Source organism: Lathyrus oleraceus, chromosome 5, assembly GCF_024323335.1.
Source record: "Lathyrus oleraceus cultivar Zhongwan6 chromosome 5, CAAS_Psat_ZW6_1.0, whole genome shotgun sequence".
Lineage (NCBI taxonomy): Eukaryota > Viridiplantae > Streptophyta > Magnoliopsida > Fabales > Fabaceae > Lathyrus > Lathyrus oleraceus.
Window position 1 is genome coordinate 465513359 of NC_066583.1, and position 16147 is coordinate 465529505.

The following is a 16147-nucleotide window of genomic DNA, read 5'->3' on the forward strand; positions in this document are numbered from 1 at the left end:
ATTAAATGTTTTAAATTTGACTATGAAAATTCCACTTGACGTTGAATCAAGGGTTTATTTTATTTTGATTATGAAATTTGGCTTATGCAACATGAATGTAAAGTAACCAACAAGAACTTAAAGGGTCTCATTGTAAGGTAGCCCAAGAGAAAGTCTTTTGTGTGCAAAAGTGACCTAAGCTAAACAAAGGATAATGATCTTACAAACATGTCCCCCTAAGGTGGTTCTATGATCCCATTCTTACAACATGAATGTAAGTTACAAATAAAATCCAACATTTACAAAGTATCACAAAGATAAGGGAAAGGCCTCCAAGCAAGGACCCTAGAATGAAATCCTCTAAGTCCAAGTTGATTAAGAGTGGAATACATATTTTTGTCTTATCATTTTATCATGTTTTTGTTTTTTTAATGTTTGATGACAATAAAATAAATAACAAGTAAATAAACATGCATGATGAATTTGTACAATGATGATGGTGATAAGTACTTTAATGTAAATTACAAGGTAATGACATAAAAGTAAATTACAAGATAAAGAAACAATATCACAATAATAATGGTTAGTGAATATAAATGATATAAAACAAATATAAATCAATAATACCAAAATCACAATAACAAATGTTAATGATAAACAAAATTAATGAAGTATAATTAGTGGTTAGTAACATGTACAAAAATAAATATTTTTTAAGACTATTTTCTTAGACCCAAAAGACTTAAAATATGACACATTAAGGGATACCTTATCATTGATGCAAAGTATTGAAGATGATTAAAAAATCAACTAACAATAGATTTGTAACAAAGAAAGTTATGCAACCTTAAGTCCATCTATTAATATTTTAAAAAAAGTGATTTGTTCTCTTTCTTTTATTTTTATTCCTCTTTTATTTAACAAGATAATAAGGTAGTAAATAAATTAGCATAATGTAAATGATATAGTTAGATAACAATAAACATAAACATAAAATACTTGAAATAAAGTGAACAATAAAATAAATTGTAAAAAAATAAAGTGCAATAATATAAATGTTAGAAGTTAGTAGTTAGTGAACATAAAGATAAAGTAAATGAAATAAAATGAACAATAAAATAAATTGCAAGAAATTAAAGTGCAATAATATAAATGTTAGGAGTTAGTAATTAGTAGTTAGTAACAATAAGCAAATGGATTAGCAAATTAATATAAAAACATGGTTTCATCTATGCATCAAATGACCCAAATATGGTTAAAATAGAGGCAATCTATCAATGCCTCAAAGTATCATGAATGATCTATTGATCAACCATTAATAGGTTTGAAACATTGGAGATTGAATCAACTCTAAACAACCATGGTCATGATCTAATAGACCTCATCAACCAAAAAAATACAACAACAAGTCCACAATAAAAGAAAATGTTAACACACACACAGCAAATGCAATGTCAGGTATGCTTGCTATGAGATATAGCAGACTACCTATCATGGTTCTGTATAGACTTTGATCTACACTAACACCATTTTCATCTTTGGAGATTTTCACATGTGTAGGAGCAGGTGTCCTTTTATGACTTGCATTCTTCATGCCAAACTTCTTAATGATGTTCTTGGCATACTTGCTTTGAGATAGAAAGATAAAATCTTCCATCTGCTTGATTTGTAGCCCAAGGAAGTAGGTCAGTTCTCCAACAAGGCTCATCTCAAACTCAGACTGCATTTGTCTAACAAAATGTTCAACCATCTGATCCGACATTCCACCAAACACAATGTCGTCTACATATATTTGTGCCATCATGAGCTTCCCTTCTTCATTCTTCACAAATAGAGTCTTGTCAATACCTCCTTTCCTGTATCCATTGTTAGTGAGGAACACTGTGAGTCTCTCATACTAAGCCCTGGGAGCCCATAAAGAGCTTTCTTCAATTTGTACACATGCTTTGGAAGATTTGGATCTGTGAATCCTTTAGGCTGTTTAACATATACTTCCTCATTTAAGTAGCCATTCAAGAAGGCACTTTTTACATCCATTTGGAACAGTTTGAATTTCAGAATGCATGCCACTCTAAGCAATAATCTAATGGACTCAAGGTGAGCTACAGGAGCAAATATTTCATCAAAGTCCACTCCTTCAACTTGAGTATATCCTTGTGCTACTAATCTTGCTTTGTTTTTAGTAACAACCCCTTGTTCATCAGATTTATTCTTATATACCCACTTTGTACCTATGACATTTACTCCTTCAGGTCTAGGAACCAGTTCCCATACTTCATTCCTCTTGAATTGACCTAACTCCTCCTGCACGGCATTGATCCAGAACTCATCAGTCAAGGCTTCCTTGACATTCCTAGGTTCAATCTTTGACACAAAGCAGCCATGTGAGATCACTTCCCTTGCTCTAGTGGTGACCCCTTTATTTGGATCTCCTATAATGAGATCTTAGGGATGATCCTTCTGAACTCTGATGGAGGGTCCCTTGTTGATTTTGTTATCTTCAGGTTCAGCTTGAGGAGGTTCACTTCCCTCATTTTTGTCTAAGAAGTCAGCCGGGGAATCATTCAGAGATATCTCGACATCGTCTGTGACATCAGTCTGTTGGTCATCAACCACAACATTAATAGATTCCATCAATACATTAGTTCTGGAATTAAAGACCCTGTAAGCTCCGCTGTTTGTTGAGTAGCCCAGAAATATTCCCTCATCACTTTTGGGATCCAACTTCCTTCTTTGTTCACGATCAGTCAAGATATAACATTTACTACCAAACACATGGAAGTATTTGACTGTAGGTCTTCTTCCTTTCCAGACTTCATATAAGGTTGTAGGAGTTTCTTTCTTCAATGTCACTCTGTTGTGAACATAGCAGGCTGTGTTCATGGCTTCAGCCCAAAAATGGTAGGGTAATTTCTTAGCATGAATAATAGCTCTGACTGATTCTTGAAGAGTTCTATTTTTTCTTTCCACCACACCATTTTGCTGGGGAGTAATGGGAGATGAGAACTCATGATGAATTCCTTCTGAAGAACAAAATTCAGCAAATTTGCTGTTCTCAAATTCCTTCCCATGATCACTTCTAATTTTGATAACATGACTTTCCTTTTCTCTTTGAAGTTTTAGACAAAGCTCCTTGAAGACTTCGAAAACATCAGATTTTTCTCTTATAAAATTGATCCAGGTGTATCTGGAGAAGTCATCCACCACCACATATGCATACTTCTTCCCACCAAGGCTTTCTACTTGCATGGGTCCCATCAAATCCATATGGAGGAGTTCCAAGACTTTGGTAGTGGTGTCATGTCTGAGCTTCTGGTGTGACATCCTTGTCTATTTTCCAATCTGACATTCTCCACAGATTTTTCCTTCATCAATCTTCAAGTTGGGAATTCCTCTAACAGCTTCAACAAATATGATCCTCTTCATACCTTTAAGATGCAGATGGCCCAATCTTTGATGCCATATCTTCACTTCTTTCTCTTTGGCCAAGGTACACATTGAAGAGTAACCAGTTTCTTGAGAACTCCACATGTAGCAGTTGTCTTTAGACCTAACTCCTTCCATGATCACTTCATTTTCCTTGTTAGTAATCAGACATTCAGTTCTAGTGAAGTTTACATTCAGACCTTGATTACACAGTTGACTGATGCTTATTAGATTAGCTGTTAATCCCTTAACAAGTAGGACATTGTCAAGGTCAGGAACTCCAGAGCATTCCAGCTTACCAATTCCCTTGATTTCACCTTTTGCTCCATCACCAAAGGCAACATAACTTGTGGCATGGGGATGAAGGTTAGTTAGCAAGTTTTTGTTTCCATGAATATTTTCATCTTCTTTCATCCTCAAGTTTTCAAACTTGGTGGTGAGCAGCTGTAATCTATACATTTTCACTATAGAGGTACCTTCATGAGTGGTTTTGAGAATGTCCCAAGCATCTTTAGCCACTTCACAGTTGTTTATCAATCTGAAGTTGTTCTTGTCTACTCCATTGAAGATGGATTCAATGCTTTAGAATTTCCAAGGGCTAATTCATCCTCCTCCTTGGACCATTGTTTTTCAGGCTTCTTATCAGTAGTGGCTTTTCCTTCCTTAGTAATTACTGGATGTTCCCATCCTGTTAACACAGCCTTCCAAGCCTTATTATCAAGAGATTTTAGGAAAGCTACCATTCGAGGTTTCCAATAGTCATAGTTAGATCCATCCAAAATTGGTGGCCTGTGGATAGATCCTGCATCTTTCTCCATAGTACCAGAAATTATTGTCCCTATATCTCACCCAGAACCAGAGCAGGATGCCTGCTCTGATACCAATTGAAATTCTGGTATCAGATATGATATGTCAAAGGTAATGTCACGACACTAATATCTGAGTAAAACAAACAGGATAAAGATAAAGAATAGTAATGCAAGAGACACCAGAAATTGTTAACCCAGTTCGGTTCAACTCACCTACATCTGGGGGCTACCAAGCCAGGAAGGAAATCCACTAAATAGAATCAGTTCAAAGACTCTCCGTACACTTCAACGAGTTACAGTCTTTCTCACCTAATCTCTACCCGTGCGACATCTACCTAAGTACTCTTAGATATGAGAACCCACTCACTGCCTCTCAATCACACCTGTGATTTTAAATAATAATTCCTTGTGAAAAGGAGAAACTTTTCAATAACACACACTTGATCTTGCTTAACAGCTTTAATCAAGTAGACACACACTTGATCTTGCTTAACATCTTTGATCAAGTAGACACACACTTGATCTTGCTTAACAACTTTGATCAAGTAGACACACACTCTTGATTACAAGCTTAGAGTGACAATTTACAACCCACAAATCATACCAATTCAAATATCTATGGATGAATTGAATGGCTTACAAGTCTCACGACTAAACAAGACACAAACCCTTATATTCTCTCAATATTTAGCTCAGTATTGGTTGTGTATCAAATCAGGTTTTCCATGTCCTATTTATAGAAGCATTCAACTGGGCTTGGACATCTTGAAAACCCTAAAATTATTTTCCAATTAAATCTTCTCATGACAACTGGTTAGATCTCCTTGGAAAATAAGTAAATCAGGTTGTAATCAATGATTGAATGCGCCTGCAAATCAGATCTTCAATCATACATAGATTGCCATTAAATGCGCAATCACATAACACATAACATTCACCCTGAATGTTCTGTGTACAGGATGTCATGACATCGGGTCTGACATCCTGGAACAATCCTGCATAATTTCATTTATAATTTCCAGCAGGTACATAATATCAGATGCCATGACATTGTGTATGACATCCTAAAACAATTCTGCATAATTATATTTTTTAAACTCCAGCAGGTACACAGATATCTTATATTAAGACATCACATGTAACATCTTGTGAACACTCTTTGTTTTACCAAAATTGTTGTCAACACCTAGAACCAACACATGTTAGAGACATAATATAATGGATTATGCTCATGAAACATACCACACACAAAAAGAATATGCCAAGTGGTGGACCTAATCTCATCCATACTCATGTTGATTTTGAAATCAACTAGCCTTAGGATATAGAGATATCATAGGTACATGACATGAATGAATAAAGAAGGGGAATGAGATGAAAAGGGAGGGGGAATGAAATTAATACAAATTGGTCAAAGGAGGACTTTTACCAAATTAAGATCATTCATTCATTTTGGGAGATGAAATGTACATTTCATCAATCCCCTAAATCCAATGATCTTCACTCAACAAAGTGAAATCACCCTTGACCAATGCCCAACAACACAAGTCAAACTCAACAAGTCAATTAAAATGGCTCAACACAATTTATTTTGCATTCAATCAATTAAAAATAATTAAAATATGCATTAAATTAAATTATGGTTGGTCAATTTCCTAAAACCCCATCAAAACACTAAAGAAATGACCATGAGATTTATCATAGGTCAAACAAGGTCAAATGATATTGGAGAAAAAAATTCATTATTTTTGGAAACTTAAAACTATTTTTAAACAATTAAAAATATTCACAAAATCAATTAAATCATGAAAAATATTAATAATGATCCAAAAAATAATTTTAATTAAGAAAATGAAAGGAATTTATTTAAATTTTTTTGGTGAAACTCTTATATTTTTTGGATCAATATTAAAATTAATATGAATTAATGAAAATAACACAAATAAAATGAAAATCAAATAATCAGAAAAACGTGGACCATTTGATCTCCCTCATTAAATGAGGTGGCAGATCAAGTAGCCACAAACGTGGGTTCCATGGTGGACTTAATGCGCCATAAAACAGGTAATCAAAACCAACGCTCGTGATTAAAACATTTTAAACAGGTCATGTGGCTCTTGACCTTGCCAACTCACCACCGGAGCAAATCTCCGGTCACCTTCTCAGGCGAGCCTCGCTGGACTGGTCCAATCATAACCATCACTAAAATATAAAACACAAAAATAAAAAAGAAGGACATGATTTTGAAGTAAAAATGGCACTGAGCACGGATCTGACCTCAATTTATCCTCACTCCAAGTATATTGAGAGATGCAAGGACTTGAGGTGCATGATCTGAGTTGCTTCGATTTGACCTCAAAGTAACTCAACCTTGTTGCCTACATTGGTAGGACTTCATACAACCAAGGATCCAAGAGAATCATGGAGAATTGAGTGATAATCGAAGAGATGAAAATTTCTGGAAAAATACCTTCAATGCAGGTTTAGATTCAATTTCTTTGGCCTTGGCTCGTGCTTGATCTTGTTCAGGAAGCTTGCAAAAGTATATTAGAATGCAAAGAAGTTCTTGGATCCCTGGAGTTTTGAATCTCAAAACAGTGAGATTCAAACTCAATTTTCAAAGAAAATTCTCAGGATTATCCTCTCAAATGGAAGGGTTTGGGGTTTTGGATCAAAGCTAGCGCGTCCTCAATTCTGAACCTAGAGGCCTCTATTTATAACTGTAGCAGGTGTTATTTGCACCCTTGAAGTGAGTTTCCAAAATTGGCAATGAGTGATGCATGGCTGCATGGGCGTGTACAGGCCCATGAAATCATTCCTTTTGGTCCATAATTTAGTGTGAACATGTCTGAAATCAACTTGGAATGCAAGGCAATTATACACAGCTGTTTGAAGTTTGATCTTTGCCAAATGATGATGCCATGTCCAAGCAATGCGCAGACCATTCGAATCTTGTCCAAAATAGATAAAATTGGACTTTTTGGAAAGGTTAGATCAAGTGGAACAACTTTCATATTGAACACTTTTCCATTTGAAGCTTGTATCATGATGAATTTTGAGATGGAAATTTGGAAATTTTAACATATCAAAATTTTTTCTAAGTGTCAAGCCATATGTTCACTTATTCCACCTTGGCTAACTTTTTATATGAGCTTCAAATGAGAACAGTGTCTTCATCAAAGTTGTAGCTATTTCATATTCCTTTAAAATGGTCACAAACTTGATCTCATTTGGATTTGATATGAAGGAGTTATGCATTTTTGAAGTTGAGGAAAATCATTTGTTCAATTGTATTGGTCCAAAATGACCTATAATGTATCCTCATATCACATGATCATAAAAGTTGATTGAGCTATTACTCCAAACATCAAAGTTGAAGTAGATACCTTTAATTTGATTGTACAACTTGGAAATCTTTCATCTCATAAAAACGGATCAAGTTATGGCCTTGGGAAGTTGACCTCCAAATTAGGGTTTAGACAAAATGACCTATAATCTTTCACCATAAAAAATGACTTTCCAAGAAAAACTAGATCTATACCTCAACATGAAAGTTGTTTGGAATGTCATTTAGAGTAACATTTCTCTTGGAATCATTTTTATATGATAAAAAGTGTAGGAGATAGGGTCTAGGGGACCCCAGTTTTGATAAGATGAATTCCTCTGGTCAATCACCATCAACCAACTTGCTAACTTGCAATTCTATTTCCCTTTGGGACTCATGGGTGATAATATGTGCATAAGATGATGAAATTTGAAGTATACCTTGAAATATTTGATCAATTGTTGAAGAAGCTTGGTGAAGAAGTTACGTAAGATACCCAACTGAACTAGGGTTTCCACTGCAAACCAATTCCAAACTCTTGATGAATTCTTGACCAAAATAACATGTGAGGCTCATGGGGACTCATATATGATGTCTAAAGCCATTGTAGACCAATCTTGATTGTGCTCTTAGCAATGAGGGTCTTAAACCCTATATATGAACTTGATAGATCAAAGGTGATCATGTGCCTTTCCTACAAAAGAGCTAGACAAATGCAAAGACATATTTTTGGTATTTTGGTTAGTAAATGATAAAATACAAGGTATGATAGAATCACATAATGCTTGGTGATCTCTCCCAATATAAACCCAATGAATGAGGGGTAAGGAGGATGCCAAGGTATGATCTCAATGCTAATGCATATGATGAGGTAGCATGAGGGATCTTAGGGTCAAAATTGGGGTCTTACATCTGCCCCTATTTAAGGATGTTATGACTGAGGAGATGAAGGTTAAAATCTTCGTATCGACTCAGTTGAATGGGCTTAAATAACAACATATAGAAACAAATTTTGGTCCCTAAGAGACCTCATGATGTATATGCTATGAATGCTAAAATAAATCTCTATGGGGAAATGTTGCAACAAAAGAAAAGATCAGAGAGACTAAAAGTCCATAGGAGCGTAATGCATTTTGTAAGGAAAGCCCACTGGGGAGACAGAGACTCTGGGGGATAAAAGGTTATGCATAGGCCAGGCTACGACTTAAAAACTGCTGGGGAACACGAGGGGTTTCCATGAAAAACAATGGAAAGACTCAGCCTGAGAGGTACAAAGATCATCTGCAGGGGGACACGGGTAGATCAAAGCATAACTGAAATACTCGAACCAAGCAGGAACAACGATACACACTCAAATTCGAATGGGGAAGAAAAGATCTTCAACACAGGAGGAGTGTAGCGGGGTATTCGTTACCTTTAGATTTATTGACTAAATCAAAAGTAAATCATACAATTCGAGTCGCCACCACACTTCTATTTATCCAAAGGAAAGGTTAGAAAGCGAACAAAAACCGAGAAGTTTTATCAAATCAAAAACTAATAAAAATGTCAGAGATCTGGGTAAGGGGGTTGTTATGCAATGGGAAGGTTTTAAGCACCCAAAACATCCTTAGTACTCTAAGGGAGCCCTTTTTACAAATGTTGTAAGGTAGGTTGATATTTGTGAAAATATTTGTGCAAACATGATTGGGGAGATGAGAAAAGAATATACAAGTTATTTACAATTTTGTGTTTGAATGGATAAACCCATTGTCTACGTACCATCTTAAAAAGGTAGGATCAAAACCTCGTAGTTCGGGGTAAAAATCTCAAAAGAAGTTGGTGAATTGATTGGTCAAAAGCCTTAAGGTCTTTTGTTATCAAAGGGAGAAAACTCAACCTAAACCACAAATCCACCATGTGATGAGAGCTTCAACATGCTAGTGAGGGGTTAACCTTATAATAATCATGGAAGATTTATAGTCCATCACTAAGGATACAGGTGAGTATTATATCAACCTCTAGGATAACTCAAACCTAATAGCTAATGTTTATAAAAAAAACTTTAACACAAATGGTCATTGGAACCACAAAAGCAATTGAGTGAGTTGTATTTACAAATGAAAAGTATTCACAAAAAATAAGGTCAAAGTTGACTTAAGATTCAATTCAAAATAAGTGTTATGAAAAGAGTTTGAAAAATCAAAGGCATAGTGCCTAGGTTTCTAATCTTTGAAAACAATGTGAATGTTTGCACAAAAGTTTGGCTTGGGTTAGAGTGGAGAGAAGAAGAGAAGGGCTAGGTCCTAAACATGCAAAGATGAGGGAAGAGAAATAAAACCACTTGGAGTTCCCTTCTTGAGATCATAAAGATGATCTAAGTTGCTCCTTTCCTTTGGACTTGGCAAGATATAAGCAAATAACTCAAGCAATCAAGCAAATAACCAATCAAGCTCCTAGGAATCTTCCAATTGGCTTTTGTATCTCTTATCTTGGATGTCCATGACAATGATTCTTCTAATTGGCTCAAGTTTAGGATCCCTAGCACACAAGAACACACAAATCAAAAAGTTCCACAATGCAATAAAAGAATGGACAAGAGTGAGTTTAGAATTAGGGGTCCTTTTTATTCATCTTTCAAGATTAAGCATTCTAAAGGCATGAGGCCTAGTTGCTCTTCAACATATTTAGCATTCTAAAGGCATGAGGCCGAGTTGCTCTTGAAACTCCATTAGCATAGGTAAGGTCCTAAATCTAAGTCCTTTCTCCATTTGCATTGGGTTCATACAAACAAAATAAAACAAACACAAGGCAATAGTATATACACAATAATGTGCTCAAGTGAGAAAAAGGAAAATTGCATTAACATAATCATGAGCTCAAGGGAGCAAAGGGAAAAGACAAATGAATTAATGAGCAAGAAATTAAATTGCATTAAAGTAAATTGCAAGAATTAAGTGCTTGAATTAAAAGTTAGTAATTAGTAGTTAGTGTTAGTGTGCCATAAGGCCATTTAGCGCTATGTTAAGAAATCGTAAGTGGACTAATGTAGTAGTCACACCTATCTGAGGTCGGTCAATAAAACTATAGGCAAAAAACACAAGTTAGAGACCATGACTAGTAAGCCAAGCTCCTATAACTTGCCATGCCAAAAGAAAAGAAAGAATGACCTTGTATTGATTTAGGTTTTTTGCTTGACCAAGAAGCAACATATCCTTAATGCAAAGCAATTCACTTGATCTTTGATCAAGATGAATTTGATTTGAATTAAGGAAGGTTAAGCCTCTCATATGTCAAGGCTAACCACCAATCTTTAACTCATTGGTCAAAAAGAAAAAAGAAGAAGAAGAAGAAGGAATGGAATGTACATAATTGGAATTTAAATGACATAACCAACACACATTGATCAAACATGAATGGAATCAACATTAATCAATGGTAAACAGAAGTGAGATGAAGCTTAGAAGTCAAGAAACAATAAAAATATTTTTGGTATTTTTTGGAATTAAAATAATACTTGAATTAAAATAAACAAATAAAGGTCAAACTTCAAATCCAATTCAAATCAACTTGGAAAAGTCCAATTGGATCATCATAAGTTCAACATGGTCAAACAAGGTTTGACAAAAAATTTCATCATTTTTTGAAAACAGGAACTAATTTTAAACAATTAAAAATGAAGAAAAATAACATAATTGAACTAAAATCTCAAATAAATCTCAAATCAATTAAGAAATTGATGAGAATATTTTTCATAGATTCATCATCATTCAAAGATGTGAAGAAAATATTTTTGGCATTTTTGAATATTGGAAAGTATTTTAAATGAATTGAAAATAACCAGAAAAGAGAAAATTCACAAAAAATATTAGATGGAATCATAAAAAATATTAAAAATCATTTTCAGAAACTAGAATTTAAAAGGGAAATATTGAAATTGGTCCCATATTTTTATGATTAAATATGAAGAAATTATGATTTTTTAAAATAAAATGGAATTAAAGAAAATAAAATGAAATTCAGAAAATAGGAAAAAATCATGGAGCGTCTGATCTTGTCTCATTAATTGACGTGGCGCATCAAATGGTTGATAAGTGCGCGCTCATGGTAAACCAAAGTCAGCAGCATCGCACAAAGCAATAAAATAAGTCAAAACAAAACACGACCAAGATTAGATCCCAGGGTCCAGATCCAAGGGCTAGGAACTCGTCCACGTGGGGACGGTGGTGGAAACCACCGTCTTCTCCGGCGAGACTCACAGTTTCGGCCAAATTTGCAGGTTTTTAAAACTTCATTAAAATGCACGATCCATATATCATTGGAAATCTAGGGTGATATACATCACCCCTGTACCATTGGTTTCCACTCAAGATCTCTCTAGAGAGAGAAATATGAGATGGAAAATTATGGTGTTCAAACTGAACTTATTCAATTCATGAAATTAAAAGCTCAAATCAATTGCCTCTCACATGAGGACTTCAGAGGTACCAAGCAATGCCAGAAATGATCAATATCCAAGTAGTTTCGAATGAAAACAGTTTGAACAACAACCTTTGAAGTGCAGCTTTACAAGACTTGATCTACTCCAATTCTTTGATGGAGTGTGTTCTTGAGATAGCAAGGAAGCAAGGTTTAGGAATTGAAGTTCAATGATCAACCAATGGAGTTGAAAATTGAACTTGAAAATTGAAAAAGAAAACTCAGAATTCCTTTTAATGGAGGTTGGGATTTTACTTTTACAGCAGTTCAGGCGCCTTGAGGTTGGATTTTGAAGAGGAATGAAGCTTCTATTTATAGGCAAGGTTGATGCAAGCAAGGAGAAAACTCATGTGCATGTGAAGTTGGGTCCTCCATGCATGGGCCTATACAGGCGCATGGGAGGCCCAAATGCAATGGCAAATGCAAGCTGAAGTCACATGGATCAGGTTTGGACGTGCATATTTCATTGCAATGGAGTGTGCACAAAGATTCAACATGTTATGCATAATTGGGAACAAAACTTCTCCACTTCGAAAATGCCACTTGCCAAATTGAAACATAGCCATATGGGTAATGGTTGGAAAGGTCTTGACATGAGGAACAAATGTTATGTTGAACAAAAATCCATTTGGATTTGGGAAAATATTGAAAATTGATCATGAAGTTCAAGGTGCAAAACATGTATATGGAAATTTTGCCAAAATGGACCAACTTCAAGCCCTTTTGTTTCAATTATGAAAGCCTCAAATGATAAAACCTTCAACATAAAAGTTGTATATATTTTCAAGACAATAAATTTGGACTTAAATTTGGCATCATTTGGATTTTTTATGAGAAAGTTATGGGCACTTGAAGTTGGACTTTTTCACATTTCAATGGCTTTGGTCCAAAGTGACCTATAATGTTTTGTATTATCACATGTGTTTATTTTAGGATTATGAAATTTTGTGCAACATAAAAATTGAAGTAGACATCTTAAAATTTCCAATGCATTTGGTACCACCTCAAAATCATAAAAAATGAAGGAGTTAGGTTCTTGGGAAGTTGACCCAAAATTAAGGTTTCAATCAAAATGACCTATAATGTTTTGAAATTAATGATGACCTTACAAGCTTCAAATCAATTTTTGATGAACATGGAAGTTTTTCATATGGTTCTTAAGAACATTTTTTCTCTTGGGGTCATCTTCATTTGACAAACACATCAAAAGTTAGGTCTCAGTGGATTTCAAAATAGTCAGATGAATTGACTGATCAACTTCTCAAGTACAATCTACAAATCTTGATGAATTAATGATTGAAGGCACTAAAATAAGCTCAAATATGCATGAAATGATGAATGAAAGAACTTCCCTTGATTGTATTTGATCATGGGTTGAGGTTGTTTCATGAGCAAGGCACAATTAATGCACAACGGAATTAGGGTTTCCTTGGGAAACAATCCTCAAGCCATTTGGTTTATCTTGATCAAATTGGAAAATTGAGATACTTGGGAGGCACATATGATGATTGAGAGCTTTGAGAACCATTGGCATGCTTGCTTTCATCTTTATCTAGCCATTTCATTGAGCATAGGAGCCTCCTAGGAGCAGGGGATCTCATGATTGCTTGAGCTTCAAAACAAAACAAGTTAGTGACATATTTTTGTGCTTTTGGTTAGTTAAAAAAAATAATAAAAGCAATAATACACAATTCAAGCATGCTTGGTGGTCTCAAACCAACTCATAAAGTCCCAACCCAAGGGTTAAGGAGCCAAGATGCTATGATCCTTGAGGCAAATGCAATGAGCAATGTTATGATGACATGAGGGATATTATGGTCAAAATTAGGGTCTTACAAGGAGTATAAATATATTATCCACTACCGGTTCTTGGGTACAGGGAAAACAAAATCAGACAGGGAGGACATTCGTTACCGGTTAGGGTAAACATATCAAGGATGACTCGTTGAGGGCCGCCAGGAGGTGTATTCATTACTGGTTACTGGGTAAGAATAGACTTGCTGGGGAAAAGCTGAAAATAGGATTTACAACTACCGGTTACTTAGTAGAAGACCACAAAAAAGAGAATATCCATCACTGGTTAAAGTGAACATATCAAGGATAGACTCACAGGAAAGAAAATTCGTCATCGGTTAAGATGAACATATCAAGGATAGACTTTCCTAGGGATGCTAAGGAGGATATCTGTCACCGATTAGGATGAACATATCAAGGATAAATCGCCCGAGCAAAAAAGTAGGAATTACATCTATCGAATGCTGGATAGAATACCAAAAAGAGAATATCTGTCACCGGTTAGGATGAACATATCAAGGATAGACTCCGGGGGAATAATAGGGATTACATATATCAGTTACTGGATAGAAAACCAAAAAGAGAACATCCGTCACCGGTTAGGATGAACATATCAAGGATAAACTCTGCGAAGGGGAGAAAAGCAGGATTTACAACTACCAGTTACTGGGCAGAACACCGCAAAGAGAAGGAAACCCGTCATCGGTTAGGATGAACATATCAAGGATTAACTTTCTGGGGAATAAAATAGGGATTACAACTACCTTGTTTCTGGGTAGAATACCAAGAAGAGAATATTCGTCATCGGTTAGGATGAACATATCAAGGATAAACTCAAATCAGGGGAAGAAAAGTATTCGTCATCGGTTAGGATGAACATATCAAGGTTATTCTTCCTGGGAAATGTGAAAACGAATCCAATAGGGATAAAAGGGGTTATTTTTGCCGTGTATTGGGTAAGAAGTAACAAACTGCAGACTAAGAAGGATACTACCAGTTACTGAGTAATAAACTCTCAGGGGACCAAAAGCATCTATCTAGGTAAGATCTAGAAAGAAACGGTAAATTAAGACTCAACCGAATGAGGATATAACTCAAGGGGAGTGGTTCCATCCGATAATCAACTGGGGAGGAAGTTGAAATAATAATCATCCATGAGGAAATAACTCAGTGGGGAAAAGAGAAAGGTTAAAGTCTTTCTGCTTAGGGGGATGACACTTTATAATTGAAGGAGGACAGACACACCGAACCTGTATGGGGATAAAGTACCACCATAATAGAGGATAAAAATCACAAGAATAAATCACCAGGTGCAATGATGCAATAATGAAGTTATATGAGTGTATATGTATATGTATATGTAATGATTATGCTGACAAAACGATCGTAAAGGACACAAAAATGTCGTTGATTTGAATCATCGATACAATTCTTGGCCAATCCACAAAAGAGGGAAACAACTGCGGGAGAAAATACCAAACATCTCAAAGGCTCAACCCTAGCTGGGTAAGAAGGAAAGAGATCTGTTGAGGAAACTACTATCAACTCTCTGGGGAACTTTAGGTCGACACCATATCAAATAGGAGACAATCCTGTAGGGGATAAACACAAATAACTGCTTAGAAACCAGGAGGAAACTCTGACTGGGGACGAATTTGATGGCGACTTGCGGGGAAAGCAAAGTTCTACCGAAACCTGTTGCAATGAAGTGCCTAAAACCCGAGGGAGGACAATCACAAACTCAACTGGAGAAGATGAACAACTCGACTGGGGAAATCAACAAACACCGGGTGCTAACACTGTTGGGGATGAAATATAGGAAACATGCCAACTGCTTGAGGAGAACCAATAATGCTCCACATTTAGGGCTTACCGCTTTTCAAACCGCTGTTGATATTCCTTTTAATGAAATCGATTGCTTAAAATTAACACTTTTATATGTTTAAGAAATAATGATTTTGATTAAAATTTAATTTCAAAAAATGATCATAATAAAATTTAAATCTATTTGGCTGAATTAAACAAGAGTAGAAACAATTGGATAAAAGCTCAACTTTATTTAATAGAATGGTAGTCTGTAAATGACAAGACTGCATAGATCTTTACAAAAGTTGAAAAATGGTAATTTACATGGAAAAGGGCTACATTGAATATAATGATCACTAATCCTTCTGCTAACTCTTGATATCCACTGTGCTCTTGGCCGCTACTGGGGATCAGAATCCGACAATATGCTCAAGAAAGTCTTCAAGACTAAAGATCATCAGGATGCAGTTACTTGCCATAATCCCTAATTTTTGCATAAATTTCCCAAGGTGTGGTACTCAATCTATCAGGATAAGTTTTCTATTTTAAG